Here is a 19,960-nt window from a genome sequence, read left to right on the forward strand (position 1 = left end):
TACGTTGAATAAAAAGGGACTTAAACCCTTAGCAAGACTTTGTCTATTTTCCAGTTTCAACAGTCACCTCTTGGTTGCGTGCAAGTTGGAGGCGCGCAACTCTACACCTTTACCAGAAAAAATTAAAATTATCCAAGATTTTCCCAAATCCAAAACTATTAATGAACTCAGACTTTTGGGGGAATTTTTAATTTTCTATAGGAGATTTTTAAATCCTGCTAAAGAAGTTCAATTTACATTTAAATGGTACGTTGGGAAGTTGTAAGAAAAAAGACAAAACACCCTTAAATTGGTCAATAGACACTGAAACAGTCTTTGAATCATGTAAACAGCTTCTGACATAGGCTAAAAATTTAGTCCATCTAAAATTAGACCCAAAAAAGAAAACTGTCTCATGTGCGACGCATCAGATAAAGCCATAGACGCTTGCGTCCAACAGCTTAATGCCCAAACATGGGAACCATTAGGATTTTCCTCCAGAAAATTGAGCGATACGGAACAAAAGTACAATGCATACGACAGAGAGCTGTTGCCAATATTTGCCGCTATTAAATACTTCAGATATCTGCTTGAAGTTACGAACTTTACAGTATTTACAAATCATAAGCCACTAACAAAAGCTTTTTTCCACAAGTATAACAAGCTCTCACCTTGACAAATTAATCAACTTCATTTCGTCGGCCAGTTCACTACTGATATTCAACATGTGAGTGGTACAGAAAATGGACTAGCCAATGCTGTTTCAAGCATGGAAATGGTTACTAATGTCATTCGTATTAACTATTATGAATCTATTTAGCAAGCACTTATTATAAATCTATTTAGCAAGCACAACAGAGTGACACTGTACTCCAATCCTTTTTAGACAAAGAAAATCCAGTTCTGGAATTAAAGAAGTTAAAAAAACTTGAGAGTTATGTAGAATTGTATTGCGACATTTCACATGGTAAAATCCGTCCTTTTGTTCCAGACAGTAATAGATGTTTTAGCTCTGCATAATCTTTCCCATCCTGGACTTAAAGCAACGCTGAAGTTAATTAGTGACCAATTTATCTGGCACGGAATGAAAAAGGATGTTTCGAACCTCGCTAAACTTGCATACTATATCAAAAGGCTAAAATGTCTCCTCATTTATACTCTCCTTTAACTACTTTTATAGTTCCAGATGAACGTTTTTCTCATATCAATATAGATTTGTTTGGACCTCTTCCTTCATCTCAAAGAATGTCTCACTGTTTGACATGCATCGACAGGTATACTCGCTGTCCCAAAGCATATCCAATGAAAGATACATGGGCAGAGACCACCACCACTGTTTTTTATGCAGGCCTGCATTTAAAGATCTGGTGTGCCTGCCCAAATCATCCCTAATCGTGGTAGTCAACTTCGAAGTGGACTCTTTAGAGAACTAGCTAAAAACTTTGGTATTCGCCTTTCTCATACCACCGCTTACCACCCACAAGCCAACGTCATCATTGAAAGATGGCACAGATCGCTTAAACAGTCCATAATATGCCATACATCTGAATACTATACTATTGCCTTAACTCAGTTCCTTTAGGACTTCGGACCGGTTTTAAAAAGGAACTTAACTGATTTCTAGCCGAACTGGTGTATGGTCAAACATTACGCCTTCCAGGACCATTCTTTATGCCTCCCGACAGCAACAATTCGAACTAACATTTCCTACAAAAATTAAATGACCATATAGAACACCTTCGGCCGACTGCTACTACAAATCACTCCAAAAAAAACAGATCTTTATGTACAAAGACTTAGATACATGTTTTCATGTTTTTCTGAGTGTAGGACGCCGAGAAACCCTCGTTGCGTAGGCCGATGCTATTCGCACCAGCGGTGAAATTAGCCGCTTGAGCTATTCGCACTAACATTAACCATGCATGCGCATTGAGTTTTCGGATCCGTCATTTGAACACAATCGAAAAGAACGGATTCACCGTACCCGAACTGCCTAAGTGTTATAGTGAATCTTTTTTTTAAAGGTGGGTTACTACCTTGGCGTAGTTTATCATTTTTTAAGCATTGGCGACTTTCAAAAGTTTAGAAAGGAAAATGGGTTCCTTTTCTTACATATATTAAAAGAAGGAACGCATTTCTTTTTATTAAAGTATATATAAAAAGGGGCAGATATTTATGTTCACAATGTTTATCGTTTCCCTGAACGGTTGGAATAGTTTAAATGACTGATTGGGAGGGGGAATCTTGTTTACAATTTTTGTACTTTTTAGAATACATTTAGCTTCAAAGATATGTTTTGCACAATGAAGACTATAATTTATTCCTCTTTGAAAATTGTCTGAGAAAAGATAATAAAAATTAGATACAGGATTTTTCTGTAGAAAATTTAGACATGAAATAAGTTAAAAGCGATTAAATCAATTATTAAATGAATAATTAATCATATAATACTAGTTATTAATAATTTTGTATGCCTGTGTATTTTTTTATGGAAATACTCGGCATTTTCAGGACACAAAAAGTATTTCAAAGAAGTTTGAAATATTATTACAAATACATTAATAAATTAAATTGAAATAAATAATGGGATGTAATTTAGACAGAAATAATTTAATGTAAGAGATTTAGATTTAAAAATTTGGACACACAAATGATTTATCAGATTTTATAAGGTTTTATTTCAAAAATAACTTTGATTTTGAAATATGGCATTTGAACCTATAAGCATGTGTGAATACTTAAAAAGTGATGAATAGATAATATTATAATGTTCAACAAGTTTTCTTATTGAATAATAAATTCTGACAGACCTATGCTATAAGATTAGGGTCTACGTTTGCATAAAAATTTCTCAGTTAAATAAAAGAATTTAAGTAATTTCTGTAGCCTTTTTGTCAATACATTAAAGAGTTTTTAACTAATTACACGTCCTCGCTTGCAGTTAGAACCATCATTAAATCCCTATTTTATCTAATAATTTCCTGAACTTTACCATGTATATACATTGATCTCGTCTTTTTAACTCATAATTATTACTTGCAAATTATTCTCTTGCTGGTGAACTATTAACAATCCTTTCTATTGCTGAGTTAGGGTTAACTACCTTCGCTCTCGCTACCGCCTGCCTTATGGAAATCGGCGTAAAATGTTGGTACCTGAACTAATCGTACGCAATCGCGAACGTAGGTCTTGTGAATAGCCCCTTAGCTATTCGCACTGTCGGTGCGATTAGCCACAGCGCGTTGCATCAAGGCCAACTAGATATCTACAGGCCTGCTCCACCGATTTGTGACGTCACAATCGAAGGCGATCGTTCCCACGGTAGACGCAGCCGACTGTTTCATTTATTTATGTAGTGCGCAGCGTTTTATTTCCAACACAAAAGTCAAGTCAAATTAATTTTTACAACTAATATTTCGAATTTTAGGAATAATAACGTACTATGTTATATCGTAATGATATTTAAATATTAAATACCGATTTATTAAACAGAAAATAAAAATAAGATTTGAGTGATATTGTAAATTTAGCAGAGCTGATTTAAATTAAACTGAAACATATCTGAACTTTTATACGGAAATAAAATGGACACAAAAATTAGTTATAAAAATTATACGGTATGATAATAGCAATGAAAATATAACATATGTAATGAACTAAACATGAGATGTTTTCATTTTGTAATAAAAAGAAAAAATATGTTAAAGCTCTCAGATGATTTTATATTGCTTAAATTATGAAGACTGATTTATACTGCTTGAATATTAAACAAACACATATAGTATTTCATAATAAAATTAATATCAATTCATTAATTCTAATATAATATTGCTTTATAATTGTTTTTGGTGCAATGATATTGAAGCAAAATGAACTCTTTCTTTTCTTTATTCCCATAAAGATCTTTCAAGATTCAATCAGAGATCCTAAGATGCTTTTTAATAATAAATACACATGTGGACATTAAGTGAAATACATAAATCTTATTAATACATTAATATATTAAAAGTATATCTGAAGTTTAGTCTACATATTGAAAAAAGATTCATTCTAAAGATGTTTTATAGCAAAAACATTACACAGAATATTCAAAAATATATTTCAAGTTCTCTTAAAAAAAGCAAGATCATAACTATGCAATCAATCCCAATGAGCATCATATCATGCTCCAAAAAATTCTTATGAAAGAAAATCTTATTAAAAATACACTCTTAATACATCTCATTAAAAATACACAATATTAAGCAATGAAAAATCCTGCGAGTCATTACGATAGTATAAGATACTCATTAGCCAGTTGAAATTATCATTTCACGTCAGTTGTCATTTGAATTTTTTAAATATTAATAATGGAACATTATTATTGCAGACTCTGATGCGAGGTCCACAAAAATAAACTTCATAAACTTGAATAAGTTTCTACGACTCACTGATATTACAATATATCATCTATATCATTCTATATACCAAAATGGATATAGTTTACAGATGCTTAGTATTCAATTAATTTAGACATTCTTTTTTTTTCTTTTAAAAATATTTAAACTCTTTATACACCCCATACTACTACATTAATTTGTATTGCTTAAATTAATTAGATTGATTTATACTGCTTAAATATTAAAAAGATATGTGATATTTCATAACAAAATTCATAAACATATTAATTTAAATAAAATTTTGATTTACATTTATGATTTTACATGCAATTCTATTGAAGCAAAAGCCATTTTTTTTTTTTTTTCTTTCTCATAAAAACATTTCAACATTTAATCCAATATCTTAAGGTACTTTTTAATTATAAACATACAAGTGAACATTTTGGAAAATATATGACAAAAAAAGTTTTATTTTAAAGATGTTTTAAAGCATGAACATTATACGAGAAATCTTATAGCATATCCAAAAATATATTATAAAATTCCCTGAAAACAAAGTGAGATCATAACTATGCAATCTACCCCAATGAGCACCATATCATGCTATAAAAAATTCTTATGAAAGAACATCTGATTAAATATACACTGTAAATTTATTTAATAATAGACAAATAGTAAAAGATGCATGCAGTATTAAGCAATGAAAAATCCAGCATATCATTACAATGTTATAAGATATTAATTATTAAGTTAAACATCATTAATTCACATCAACAAAAAGTTTGCCATTCAAATTTTTGAAATATGAATGCGAAAACAGGCTTATCATTGTAGCCCCTGATTTGAGGTCTACAAAAATAAACATGATTTAGCTAGTTGATTTGGCTTACGGAAAAGGATTTTGATTAATGTGCCTTGAACTACTACTTTGTTTTTTTTTATCCAATCTATTAATGCTTGACAGTCTGAATCTGATTTAAATCCAGGTGGTTGTTCCATATAAATTGGTTTATTCAAGTATCCATTTAAATATGCAGTTTTTACATCAAAAATCTTATTTTGTAGTTTTCGCAAACATCGTAATTTTCTTATTGATAGATCTTTCAACTAATTTCCAGACTTCATGAGCCTCCATGGAACTTAGTTCTTCTATCATTTCATACATCATACTACATAATCCTTTTTCATTGTTCTCGCTCGTCTTTTCTTCTGCTTTAGTTTTGGTAAAAATTGCTTTTAAATCATGATCTACAATTTGTTTATCTTAAAGCTTGTATAATTGAAGCTATATCTTTCTCTTTATTACTTTTGATAATTTTAACAACAATCAACTTTAACGTCCTTCTAGTATGAGGTAAATTAATTTTTTATCTCTTATTTCATCCCAACTTGAATGCTTTTACTTTTCAGAATTACAGCTGTATTCATGTAAGCATCTACAGATTCATTTTGACTCATTTTCAGTTGAGCTAATTCTTTCTACATTTGATATGAATATCTTCTGTTCTTGCCGCCATTTCATTTTTTATTTTCTCCCATCATTTCTTTGTATTCTGTTCATTCACATATTTTAAAGCTTATGGAGCTGTCACAGTCTAATTCATTAGATTTCTTGCTATCGCATTATCATCCCATATTTCCCAAGTTTTTATTTCACTTTTAAAATTAACATCTTCCTTTTTGTTGGTTCATCAGCTTCTATCACACTTGTCAATATTTTCAAACTTAATTAACTTTTGATTCTATTTGATCATATAAGGTAATTATCAATTCTATTTGCCCGTATAAGGTAATTATCAGCCAGCCCGTTCGCCGAGATTGGAACTCCAGACCAAACTATCAGTTTTTAGAACTCAGCCACTAGTAGGCAGCAGCAAGTTTCTATGGCTCAGTTATGCACAGTTTGCAAATACTAATTATTTAACTTTAAAATTACATAAAAAATTCACCTAAATTCCAGAATTATTTAATTTACCTTTTTTTTTTTTTTTTTTTTTTTTTTTTTTTTGTCATTGGTTTCCTTTAAATTGTTATTTTTAACCTTACAGTAAATATTCTGCAATATATTGGAAATGCATGTGACACAACTTTTCAACAAATCATGCAATGATTTGCCACATTCACAAATACTATCATTCCAAATAATCCTGTTTTCAACTTTCTCTGTGATTAGACTTATTAATATAGAATGTTGATTTTTTGATGAAATATATAATTTCTCATACATTTCAGATATTAGGATTGAAAATATTTTAAATGCAGAGGTATTAATGAAAAGCACGAATTCTGTTGGCCAAAATAAACCACCTCGATCAATAGCAGCTAAGTACGCAAAATCTTCCCAATATTCAACTATCATTTCTTTGTCAAGAATTAATTTTTTCCTGGAGAGATTACAATTTATATGCTTCAATACAGATCTACAAACATATCCAGAAATGTAAATTAGACACATTGTATCTTTTTCTGTAACATTAACATCATTGGATTGATGCAAAACATCACCAAATTCCTTATCAATAAGTTGATCATCATTAAAATCTGCAATATCATTACAAGAAAAATGTTGTAAAATAAATGAACCTTTCTCAGAAATTGCATTTTAAGCAAACTAATTAATTTTAGTTTTCTTTCCTACTCTATAATCTGCTGTAAGGATACATTATAATTACAGCCACTCATTTGTTGAAATTGACCAAAACGTCCCTCAAGGTTATCTGTCTGAAATTTTCCTGAAGGAATAAAAGGTAATTTAAATTCTTTTAACAAATACTTTGAAAGTTCATTCAATGTTGCTGTTGTATGGAGAAGAGCAACTTGGGCTTCTTTTGACAGTTTCCCCAATTTGTGACTTACAATTTTTTGTTGTTGGGCAAAAATCGTTCCATGATATAAGCCACGAACAAAACTGTGATAAACATTCTAAGCTTTTATCTTCTGTTGTCCTTATAGGCTGTATAAATACATCTCGAAACTGTAAGGCCTTTATAGAGTGTTTAACATTCACAATTTTCTACCACTTTAAAATTACATCAATAAAATGTTTAGTTCTTAAGACATCTTTTCCATACCGAGTTCTATTATTCTGCGATTCAATTTGCAGAGCAGCTAAAGTCTTTTCATCAGAAAGTTTAATAGCAGTACTTACATTCTGTTTCTCTATAGAAGACGGAAATAAAACTAAAAGTTGGAGCCATTTTAATATTATCATTTTTTTTTCTATTTTATACATTTTTTTTTAATGTAGAACACTGGAATTGTAAACAATATCCGAGTTTTCAAATGACGGTATAAAAAATGTTTGGTTTGAATCGTTCTGATTGAACCAGTTGTTTCGTATAGATTTCGATAAATGAACTGGCTTTAGTGTAGAATTGGGTGCCCCTTCGATTGGCGACATTTTTTTAAAAATTTTGGCGATGAAACCTCACTTCTGGTTACCACAATAGTTTTAAATTTGTTTTAGCTTCCCGATTTTATTTAAATGAAAATAGATTGATGTGTACATGGACATATTTAAGGCGCAATGCCTAGTTTGTGCAATTCTAGGATGTTTTTTTAAGTAAAAACAGATCGATGTGTACATGGACACAGATCTTATGCAATTCTTCGACTTTTTATTTTGGTTTTGTGTAGCGGCCATCTTGAAATTGTGACTTCCTCGCGCCGATCTTGGCGTCAAGAAAGAATTGCCAATAAACGAGGGGCACCCAATTGTAAACTTTTACCAATGAACTGTATCAAATAATGTAAATATAGGAAGATTATGCATGGTAGGGTTTATAAATGAGGATTTTAATGCACCACCACAAAGCATTTTGAACATATTTCTGTTAATTCTATTATTGTCTTATATTAGAGTTATGATTCGATAGCCACAAGACTGTACATGGTCAATTACTTGTTTTGTAAATATTAATAATTGATGTGATGATAAGTTTTTTACGGGAAACATTGCTACTATATCTCTGTTTTTTGCTAATATAGCTTATCATAAATGTTTGCAGAGTTGTGGCCTCCATCTGCGAATTATCCGAAAAACCTAAAACACGACCACTTTTATACGAAACTTGTGGTTTTATATATATCACATCTAATAATAAATTGACAATTTTTTAAGAATCATTTAAAATTTCACTTTTTTTTTTTTTTTTTTTTTTTTCAAATACATCCAGTGACTTGTTTGTAATCCAGAATCTGCTCGGCCAATTTTCAGAGATAACTTCCTTAAGTATGACGGATGAGGCAATATAAAATACTTACTGTTACGTATAATATTGTAGCTGTTTGGATTACAATAAAATATATAACAAGACCAGGCAAAGAATTCTGCACTATACGAATGCTGTTTCATTTGCATTAATTGAATCTGCTCATACAAAAACTTAAATTTCTCAGAATGTGGATTATTTTCTGTTTCTGCACATTTCAACAGTAGTTCTGATATTTTATCTAAATTTAAATTGCAGTCATCATGAATATCAGAAGCAGAAAAACCATCCAAATGGCTAATCACTGTCTCAAGTTTAAACCATTTATCACATAGTTTTTCTTCTCCAAATATCCATTTGAACTTTTCGGTAAAAGCGCAGAATAGGCTGCATCAACAAAGTTCAGTATGAGGAGCTGCGTGACGTCATTAAATGGGTGGGACTAAGCTTATGACGTCACAATGTAGTCTCGCATTTACACTACGTGTACTTTCTATTTTCTCTTAAAAATAACAATAATAAATTGTTTATTATTGTAAATTAATATCAAATTCTTTACTTTTAATTTACATTTATAACATTTAAGTTTAGGCGTTACTGATAATAAGTATAATAAATCGTTTATAAAATTACCATGATACAGTGAGCGAATTCTACCAATTATTAAAACGATAAACAACGTCGCAGTCTCTAATAGTTGTAGAGCTTCAATATTAAATTATTATTTTTTTATTAATTTTTTTTATTTATACAAATAAACTATTTTTTTAATTTAAATTCATATTGTGGAACATTTCAATTTTATCATTTTTACAAATTACCTTCTTGCTACGTAACGACATAATTCCTTACATACCAATAATTAGACAATTTTCATTATTTCTAAAAATTTTAAACTTTACGTTAATAAAAAAAGAATATTTTTTATTGCATATGAACATCATTACACAGCTTTCATATCAGTTTCTAAAATTCCTAAATCACGCTATATTCTGTGCAGGCATGCTAGAATTCTACGCATTAATAAATAAAAAAATCTAATTTCTCAGAATGAAAGAAAATAATATAATAAAATAAATACTACAAACTTGGAACACTAAGCAATGCTTCACATACGCACACACACACATATTATTTGCAATTACGATACCAAACACTACGTATTAAAATATGAGGTAAACGTTCCTTCAAGCGTTAAAGTTTACAGTTTTGCTACTGTTGAGTCGATCGTCGGACTATCCATATATATCGTAAATCGGAAAGCGTTATAAACATATCAAAAAACAAAAAATTAAAAATACAATTTAAATGAAAAATTATGTCTTAAATATAATTCACAATTAAAACAACAATACAAATTTAAAATACACAAACGATATGTTAAACATTGCACATAAATAAAGTCACATTACTCCTCGACATCACGCACAACCTCGTTTTCCCTTTTACTCAATGATCAGTATTCGCTCGAAAAACATTAAAGAAATCCACAAACTCGGTGTCCTTGTGCTCATTTATCTATTTTCACATAAAGAAAAATCAGACAATTGCTCAAACTCGGCATTGCGCACCACATTGGCTTTGCCCATGTGCACATCGATCTATTTTCACTTAAAAAAACATTCAAGAGTTGCACAAGCTCGGCATTGCGCACCACATTGGATTTGCCCATGTGCACATCGACCTATTTTCACTTAAAAAAACATCCCAGAATTGCACAAACTCGGAATCGCGCACCACATTGGCTTTTTCCCATGTGCACATCGATCTATTTTCACTTAAAAAAACATCCCAGAGTTGCACAAACTCGGCATTGCGCACCACATTGCATTTGCCCATGTGCACATCGACCTATTTTCACTTAAAAAACATCCCAGAATTGCACAAACTCCGCATCGCGCACCACATCGGCTTTGCCCATGTGCACATCGATCTATTTTCACTTAAAAAAATCCCAGAATTGCACAAACTCGGCATCGCGCACAAACTCGGCATTGCGCACCACATTGGCTTTTCCCATGTGCACATCGATCTTTTTTCACTTACAAAAACATCCCAGAGTTGCACAAACTCGGCATTGCGCATCACATTTGTTTTGCCCATGTGCACATCGACCTATTTTCACTTAAAAAAACATCCCAGAATTGCACAAACTCGGCATTGCGCACCACATTGGCTTTTCCCATGTGCACATCGATCTATTTTCACTTAAAAAAACATCCCAGAGTTGCACAAACTCGGCATTGCGCACCACATTGGCTTTTTCCCATGTGCACATCGATCTATTTTCACTTAAAAAAACATCCCAGAGTTGCACAAACTCGGCATTGCGCACCACATTGGATTTGCCCATGTGCACATCGACCTATTTTCACTTAAAAAAACATCCCAGAATTGCACAAACTCGGCATCGCGCACCACATTGGCTTTACCCATGTGCACATCCATCCATTTTCACTTAAAAAAACATCCCAGAATTGCACAAACTCGGCATCGCGCACAAACTCGTCATTGCGCACCACATTGGCTTTTCCCATGTGCACATCGATCTATTTTCACTTAAATAAACATCCCAGAGTTGCACAAACTCGGCATCGCGCACCACATTGGATTTGCCCATGTGCACATCGACCTATTTTCACTTAAAAAAACATCCCAGAATTGCACAAACTCGGCATTGCGCACCACATTGGCTTTTCCCATGTGCACATCGATCTATTTTCACTTAAAAAAACATCCCAGAGTTGCACAAACTCGGCATTGCGCACCACATTGGCTTTTTCCCATGTGCACATCGATCTATTTTCACTTAAAAAAACATCCCAGAGTTGCACAAACTCGGCATTGCGCACCACATTGGATTTGCCCATGTGCACATCGACCTATTTTCACTTAAAAAAACATCCCAGAATTGCACAAACTCGGCATCGCGCACCACATTGGCTTTACCCATGTGCACATCCATCCATTTTCACTTAAAAAAACATCCCAGAATTGCACAAACTCGGCATCGCGCACAAACTCGTCATTGCGCACCACATTGGCTTTTCCCATGTGCACATCGATCTATTTTCACTTAAATAAACATCCCAGAGTTGCACAAACTCGGCATCGCGCACCACATTGGATTTGCCCATGTGCACATCGACCTATTTTCACTTTAAAAAAATCCCAGAATTGCACAAACTCGGCATCGCGCACCACATTGGCTTCGCCCATGTGCACATCGATCTATTTTCACTTAAAAAAACATCCCAGAATTGCACAAACTCGGCATTGCGCACCACATTGGCTTTTCCCATGTGCACATCGATCTATTTTCACTTAAAAAAACATCCCAGAGTTGCACAAACTCGGCATTGCGCACCACATTGGATTTGCCCATGTGCACATCGACCTATTTTCACTTAAAAAACATCCCAGAATTGCACAAATTCGGCATCGCGCACAAACTCGGCATTGCGCACCACATTGGCTTTGCCCATGTGCACATCGATCTATTTTCACTTAAAAAAACATCCCAGAGTTGCACAAACTCGGCATTGCGCACCACATTGGATTTGCCCATGTGCACATCGACCTATTTTCACTTAAAAAAACATCCCAGAATTGCACAAACTCGGCATTGCGCATCACATTTGTTTTGCCCGTGTGCACATCCATCTATTTTCACTTAAAAAAACATCCCAAAATTGCACAAACTCGGCATTGCGCACCACATTGGCTTTTCCCATGTGCACATCGATCTATTTTCACTTAAAAAACATCCCAGAGTTGCACAAACTCGACATTGCGCACCACATTGGATTTGCCCATGTGCACATCGACCTATTTTCACTTTAAAAATATCCCAGAATTGCACAAACTCGGCATCGCGCACCACATTGGCTTTGCCCATGTGCACATCGATCTATTTTCACTTAAAAAAACATCCCAGAATTGCACAAACTCGGCATTGCACACCACATTGGCTTTTCCCATGTGCACATCGATCTATTTTCACTTAAAAAAACATCCCAGAGTTGCACAAACTCGGCATTGCGCACCACATTGGATTTGCCCATGTGCACATCGACCTATTTTCACTTAAAAAACATCCCAGAATTGCACAAACTCGGCATTGCGCACCACATTGGCTTTGCCCATGTGCACATCGATCTATTTTCACTTAAAAAACACCCCAGAGTTGCACAAACTCTGCATTGAGCACCACATGGCTTTGCCCATGTGCACATCGATTTATTTTCACTTAAAAAAACATCCCAGAGTTGCACAAACTCGGCATAGCGCACCACATTGGCTTTGCCCATGTGCACATCAACCTATTTTCACTTAAAAAAACATCCCAGAATTGCACAAACTCGGCATTGCGCACCACATTTCTGGATCTTTAAAACTCAAGCTATGATTGACTTTCAGGTGCGCATACCCTTCGAACTCGAGACAGTCGTACGCTTTCCAACAATCGGATATAATAATCGATCCTGGGAGAACATTCTCTTTAATGATTTCCAGCAATGTTTCGGCACCTCTGTTTTCAACAACTCTAAAGACGCATTTATCTGTTCCTCTCTCAACCAAACCAAAAACCCATTTTCCTTCGACTCTTTTCCCTCTATGATACTTTTGCTTGCCAAACTTGCTTTCGTCGATTTCGACAATGACACCTTCCCCACCCAACTTAACATTCTCCTTCAAACATAACTCCATGCATACTTCTCTACAAAAACTTTTCCAATCTGTCACCGTATTTTTAGCAATACGTAATTCCGTTCGTATAAAATCATTCCCGCACTTACCCAACCACATATAGGTAACTCGCAAAACATCACACATGCTCAATTTACTCTTCGCAAACCAGGAGTTCTTTCGAATTGATCTTGAAATTCGATGCCTACATTCGCCTCCAGTAACTCTGCACATCCACTCAAAACCGTCTATACGGTTTTTTCGCTCTACTAGTTTCATATTTGTTCCACAAATCGGGCACTTATACGATATTGCAATCAAACCTTTCTCCATACACCACTCAATAACACATTTTTTATCTCTTCGCTCCAACTGATAAAAGAAATCCAGATTCAAATACTCATCCATTCTGCAGTAAGCACCGGATTAAACACACTCATGAATAATCAAAACATTCTTTAAGCAAAAGAATTCTTTTCTGTATTTTCAGAAGTTACGGTTATAATTTTTAATTCATGCATTCAATATTTTCAATCGTTTGCTAATGATCGTTTTCAATCGTTTGGTATCTTAATAATACATTTGTGAGAGATAATTCGTTGCGCTAAATGCTAACAATACCACACAACACACAAAAGTAGATTTACAATTTAAAAAATCTCGCACAGAACATTATAAACCTACTATTTCAACTCAGTTAAAATATAATATAAGTTTTCTTTAAATACGATGCTATAGCATACTTATAACTTGTTTTGAAGAAGAGGCGTAACCAATATTACGTCATAAAAAGGCGTGTCCAAGCATAAGAGAAGTAAACACAGCATCGACTGATGCAGCCTATTCTGCGATTTAGCCGAACTTTTCAATGGGAATTTCATTTTCATTGAAAAAAAACTCTTACATTTAAATCGTCCAATATTTTTAAAGATACAAGCACTTTTGAACAGTTTAAAAATTCTAATTTCGATAGCCAAAAGATCTTACCTTTGGTTATGAATATCCATGAAGAGGGAAGATCTATTTTTCTTGCAAAACCATTACTAATGCCGTTCCATCATCACGAACAGCTTTATCTTCTCGAACGACAAATTTTTTCTTCAAAATGCTTAATGCATACACTACTGTGTTTGCCAGCTACAAAATCTTTGCGATTAATATTTTTTATCCATTTCTGAGAGAGTACAGGATACGAAGGAAATTTGAAAGTCGACACATGTTCATTACTGCTATCGTAATTTGATCGGCATCTAGGTACACTACACTTTCTTGGCATTCTAAAACACACTTTTTCTTATAAATTCGAATTCACAATATAATATTTTACTTTCCGGTAAAATACAAAATTTTTTCAGAAGAAAAAACACACGTAAACAATTATCTCACTAGCACTAGTCCTACGGCGAAGCAATGTCAACTTACAAAATTGAAGGACTAAGATTATGACGTCAGATCATGTGATCATCAGATTGGAGCAGGCCTGTAGATATCTAGTTGGCCTTGGTTGCATACACCTTACACTGGTTCTTATAAAGTACTTTAACATGGTGATAAAACTTTTATCATCTCTAAAAAAGTACATGATATCACTGCGTCTTTTGACAGGGTAGAACCTGCTTATTTAGTCCCAGACGATGCACCTGAACCTCTTAGTTTCCATTAATGTTGATAAGACCTCATTACAGTAACCAGCCTGTCCAGTAAACGAACAGTCATCTGAAAAAAGTGCTCCTGCGAAAGCAAATTACCAAACTCATTCAGGACGTCGTCTTCACTTTCTAAAACGATTTGTGCATGACTAAATTCTTTTTCTCTTTTTTAGATTTTTAGCATGTTTTTTTTTCCATGAAGGGAGATGGTGTGGGGTTTTTCTTCCCCACATTTTTTGAGCGCTTCGATTTCTCACCCTCGCGCATGCGCGATAAGAATCTCATCTCGAGAGAGAGAGGCATCTCGTGAGACGGCAAAAAAGAACACTTCCCTCCTGTTTTTACAAGTTCGTCTAAACACTTTATTCATCGCTGAGATTAATGTTATTCTAACGATATGTGCATATTTTGATTTATTAAAAGAATTTATTTTTATAAATGGGTATTTATCAGTTACAAAAACCCCCAAAGTACTATCTGTAAGCTTTCACTAAGAATTTTGACCAAAATTTGATCCTGACATTATAATAGAGCATAAAAATACAGTCTTATGATGATATACATGTCTAAGAAACTTTTATCGGCAAACAATTTGATTAAATTTCTAGTTCTTTGAGGTATTGAGTTTGTAAAATTTTACTAATCGAGCATTTATTTAAATGATTTAGAAATATATCATCAACAAAGATTTGTTTTCCTTAATGTTCATTAACTATTATTGAATCCGGAAAATATTTCGTTCAATTAATGTGCCTAAAATATTTTTAAACTGATGGAATACTATAAAATTCAGCTAAAAATTTTTAAATAAATAAATAAAAACTTTTTTGCGTAAATTATTATTCATTATCTTTTGACTAAAATATTTGTGTCATCAATATGAAAGAAGTCTGTAATATCTGTACTTAGAAATTTTTTAATAGTATACATGATTGTATTATATATATATATATCGAAACTTTCAAGTTGTGAACTTCAGAAGAGTAAGTTTTTGAATAAACTGCGTAAAAATGTTTAATTTAAGATAACATTATATGAATTATATGATAATTTGTTTCTCTATAAAAGGAGAAAGTGCAGAATCGCCCACTGCTTGTCGTGATTTTAAGAATTGCACATACTCGGTATCGATGTACACGTCGACCTATTTTCACTTAAAAATACATCCCAGAATTGCACAGAAATGGCATTGCGTACACTCTTGACTTTATCCATGTACACATCGACCCATTTTCACTTAAAAAGTCAAAGAAAATTGACAAAAATAAAATTCTTCTTACTCTTGTAAAAAGCGCCGAAGGAATAAGTGGGCGATTATGCACTTTCAGTAAGCCTAGTTATTTTATAATTTCGCAGCATTTAGATTAATTTCTAGAAATGGGCGATGCAACTTGTACACCGTAGAGAACCAAAGGTTATCGTTTAGTACTTTCCTTGCGTAAAAAAATTGCTCCATTTAAGTTATTGCGTATGCTGATTTTCCCCTTTGAAATGTGTTTTCCATGTTCCTTTAATTCCCTAAATATAAATTCCGAAAAGGCGAAAAAGGTAGTGTTTTGTTTCATAGAATTTGGTAATTAGAAATAATAATATATTTTTTATAGTTTTTATGTGTTGTTGATTGTATATTTATTAGAACATATCCTTTAGACAAATATTGTATTTTGTAGTCAGTAGTGAAATTATTTTAAGTATGTTATTAAAAAAGGGCATTTAATAATCTCTTATCTTTTTATATATATCCTGGTTTCTTGTGTAATGGTACGTTAAATAAAAATTGTTATTTACTCATAATATCTTGGTATAGGTATAGTTTGGAGGGTTGTAAATTTTACATCCTTGACCTATTTTTAGTTCCTGGTAATGAAAGTTTGTGCTGAATTTTCCCATTGTAAGAAAGTGAAGGTGATTGTTTATCTCCATTCCCCTTCTTAATTATAAAATTATTATGGTTACATTGAGTATTTTATTGGACACTAGAGCCATTGGATGGATGTAAATATTTATAATTTTTTATTGTTTATTATATATCTTCATTGTTGTGCAGTCTTAAAAAGTCATATATATGGATTTTTAAACCCCTCATTTCATTTATCTCATAACAATTATATATATTTGATTTATTTTTACTTTATTTAAATTTTAAAAAGTGAAACTGATAGAGAATAAAACTTGTGTATCTTGTTTTTTGATAAAAATCATAGAATTTTTTGGATGTGAATTTAATTTTGGGCATTATAAAACATGTAATCTTAATATCCGATCTTCTTTATAATTATAAAATTCATACATTATGTCAAATTTTATCAGTTCTTTGTTTTTGCTGTGTTTTGTCCTTGATTTTGAGGTTATAAATGTTTTGTAAGTGCAGTTTTTTGTGACACTTTAACCCTCTGAACGTTATGAGTTTAGCCTTGAAATTTCAATGTTTCTCAAAATGTCATGAATAAATTGTATTTTCTTGATTATAATTAAAAAAAGAATCTCTCACTTGTACCTTTATTCCTTTACTTTCATTTTTGATATACATCCAATCTGAAATCGAACGCCTTTCAAGCTGGCAGAAATTTGTATGTGTATTGAATATGAAAGCCACCCTTCTATATGGAATTTTCAATCCTTAAAGCTGAGAGAGTTAAAGCATTTTCTAAATATTATATTTTTAATGAAGGTCATAAAACATTACATTTTATTATAAAATATGAAAAGTCAACGTGGGAAAATATTAGTGATTCTAATTATTAAAACTTCAAAGTTTTTATTACATAATTTTTTTTTTTTCTCATAAAACAGAAAGCATTAACACTTCTATTCTTAGAAATAAGTGTCTAAGCCTCATGTATAAACAGTCCAATGAGTGGAAAAGGTGCTGAGCTTTGTCTTGAATAATTTTTTTTTTATTTATCAAGTGCAGAAGTCTTATAAATATGTGATGACATTCATACATTCGTTTATGATATAGTAATATTCTAGCAAGTCCTCTTCCTTTCTTTTCTTTTTTTATTATAAACCTAATCTGTTTTAAATATATGTACATGTCCTGTATCTTGATTTTCTAGAGATAATTTTGATCTAGTACGTCTAATATAAATTTTTAAAGCCTAAATCTTGTGTCTGATGTTGAATTGGAATTTGAATGGAAAGATCAAATTAGGTTTTCCTATTTTAATGACTTTTATATTTTTAAATAATTTTTTTTTCAAACCATTTTAACGACAAATTTCTTTCTTTCTTTTTTTTAGGTGGTAGACTATAATTTGAAAACTTCAGATTACCTCTTTTTTCAATATTTATTAATTTTTATTGGTTATTAGATTTTATGTGTACTAATTTGTATTTCAGTGACAGGCAAATTTTATGTATAAAAGAGCCAATTTAAAATGCTTTTTGCTGGAGTATGTGGTTTAATCCTAGTATACGGTACACACGGGATTTGGCGACATTACTGTGAGAAGTAAACATGACATTTATGATGAGCAGTAAATGGGTCATTTTGGTGTTGGTGACAGTTTTCAAAAATGCGCCAAGGCAGTATCATAAACTAGGATTTTACCAAGCGTGCTGCTACTTAGTATGCATTTTTAGGCAGTGTTTAGAAATAAATCCATATGTATATATATATATATATATATATATATATATATATATATATATATATATGCACATTTGGTTCTCTTTCTTTATACAAGGTGGTGAAATGCAGAATCGCCTAATTATTCCCCCTCTTTTTCGATGTGTACATTGGCAAAATCAAGGGGGTGTGCAATGCCGAGTTTGTGCAATTCTCTGATTTTTTTCAAGTGAAAATAGGTCGATATGTACATGGATACCAAGTATGTGCAATTCTTTGACTTGTTATTTTCAAATTGACAATTTTGAAACGCGTGCCAAGCAGTAGGTGATTCTACACTTTTCCCTATATATACAGTCAAAAGTCGTTAATCCGGACTCGTCGGGACTTCGGCGATTCTGGATTATCGATTTTTTTGGATTATAGATCATCAGTTTAAATCTGGTAAGATGGCATGCAGAAATTATAAAATTAAAAATATGAAACCGTAATTTATGAAATAAAGAACAATTATGATCTAAAGGGTATCAAAATTTACAAGAAAAAAAGCTTAATATTTATTTGTTTACTTTATTAAACATTTCTTTCAATGTAAGTTGTTTAAGTTGCTTCGTTTTATGTGATAATACTTTCTCTTTAATTCTATAAACAGACATAATTTCTTCTTTAATTACAAAGTTCCGCTGTTCAAGTCCTATAATTGCTGTGTCGAGAATACTGACTAATTTGTCAATCAACATTTTTTCGTTTTCAATAATCTCTGTGTCACTTTCTTCACTATGGGAAGCGAATTATAATGACGAGGAGTTTGATTTAAATCATATGGAAGGGCGGAGTACATTGAGATGAAATACTACATTTAGCAAGGAATTATAAACCAAATAAAATAAAAACACTGCCCTGAAGATAAGGAGAGTGCTGACAGATCAACTTCAAATTCATTGCGTGCTGTGGCGTGAAATTTATAAACAAATTTCGGAATGGTTAGAGAAACGAAGGATATGCCTTTATCCATTTTTTGCAGCAATTCCACTTTTTGTTTAATGGACTTCGAAACATACTTTCGCTTTGTAAATCCTTTACATATTAGTAAATATATATCGGAAATTCTATTTGACATAATCTAAAGTTCAAGCTTACTTTTATAAAACTGCTCTAACAGTCTGTAAAAAATAATAAGCCGGATCCAGTTCGAAGATTAAGGAACAACACAATCTGCAACATTAACTGAATTAGATAATTTTAGCTTAGCTTATACCGTCCGTTATACATTAAACGTGCATGCATAAATGTATTGTGCGTATGTGCACACGCATATTCGTAGCCATAGAGGTCTTACGCGCATGCATCAACACGACACATGCGCAGAAAGTTTGTAGCTTTGAGGTCCAGATTATGGGTGTCCGAATTAATGACTTTTGACTGTACATATGCATAACTAAATGTTATACAGTCGAAAGCCGTTAATTCGGACACCCATAA

At 32.4% G+C, this 19,960-nt stretch overlaps 1 protein-coding gene across 4 annotated transcripts in view; it reads left to right on the top strand.

Annotated features, from left to right (window-relative positions):
- The first annotated feature begins 15,097 nt into the window (after positions 1–15,097).
- The window catches only part of LOC118196907 (peroxisomal targeting signal 1 receptor-like), a 169,078-nt gene continuing 164,215 nt past the window's right edge, over positions 15,098–19,960 (top strand). Inside the window, exon 1 of one of the 4 annotated variants that reach the window (XM_085827665.1) lies at positions 15,098–15,254. The gene's annotated coding sequence lies outside the window, so the exon portion shown is untranslated. The other 3 variants (XM_085827666.1, XM_085827668.1, XM_085827667.1) reach the window with 3 other exon arrangements.

The sequence above is a fragment of the Stegodyphus dumicola genome, chromosome 12 (genome assembly GCF_044657685.1).
Source record: "Stegodyphus dumicola isolate Sdum_Otavi_A_Nest chromosome 12, ASM4465768v1".
In the NCBI taxonomy this organism is placed as follows: Eukaryota; Metazoa; Arthropoda; class Arachnida; order Araneae; family Eresidae; genus Stegodyphus; species Stegodyphus dumicola.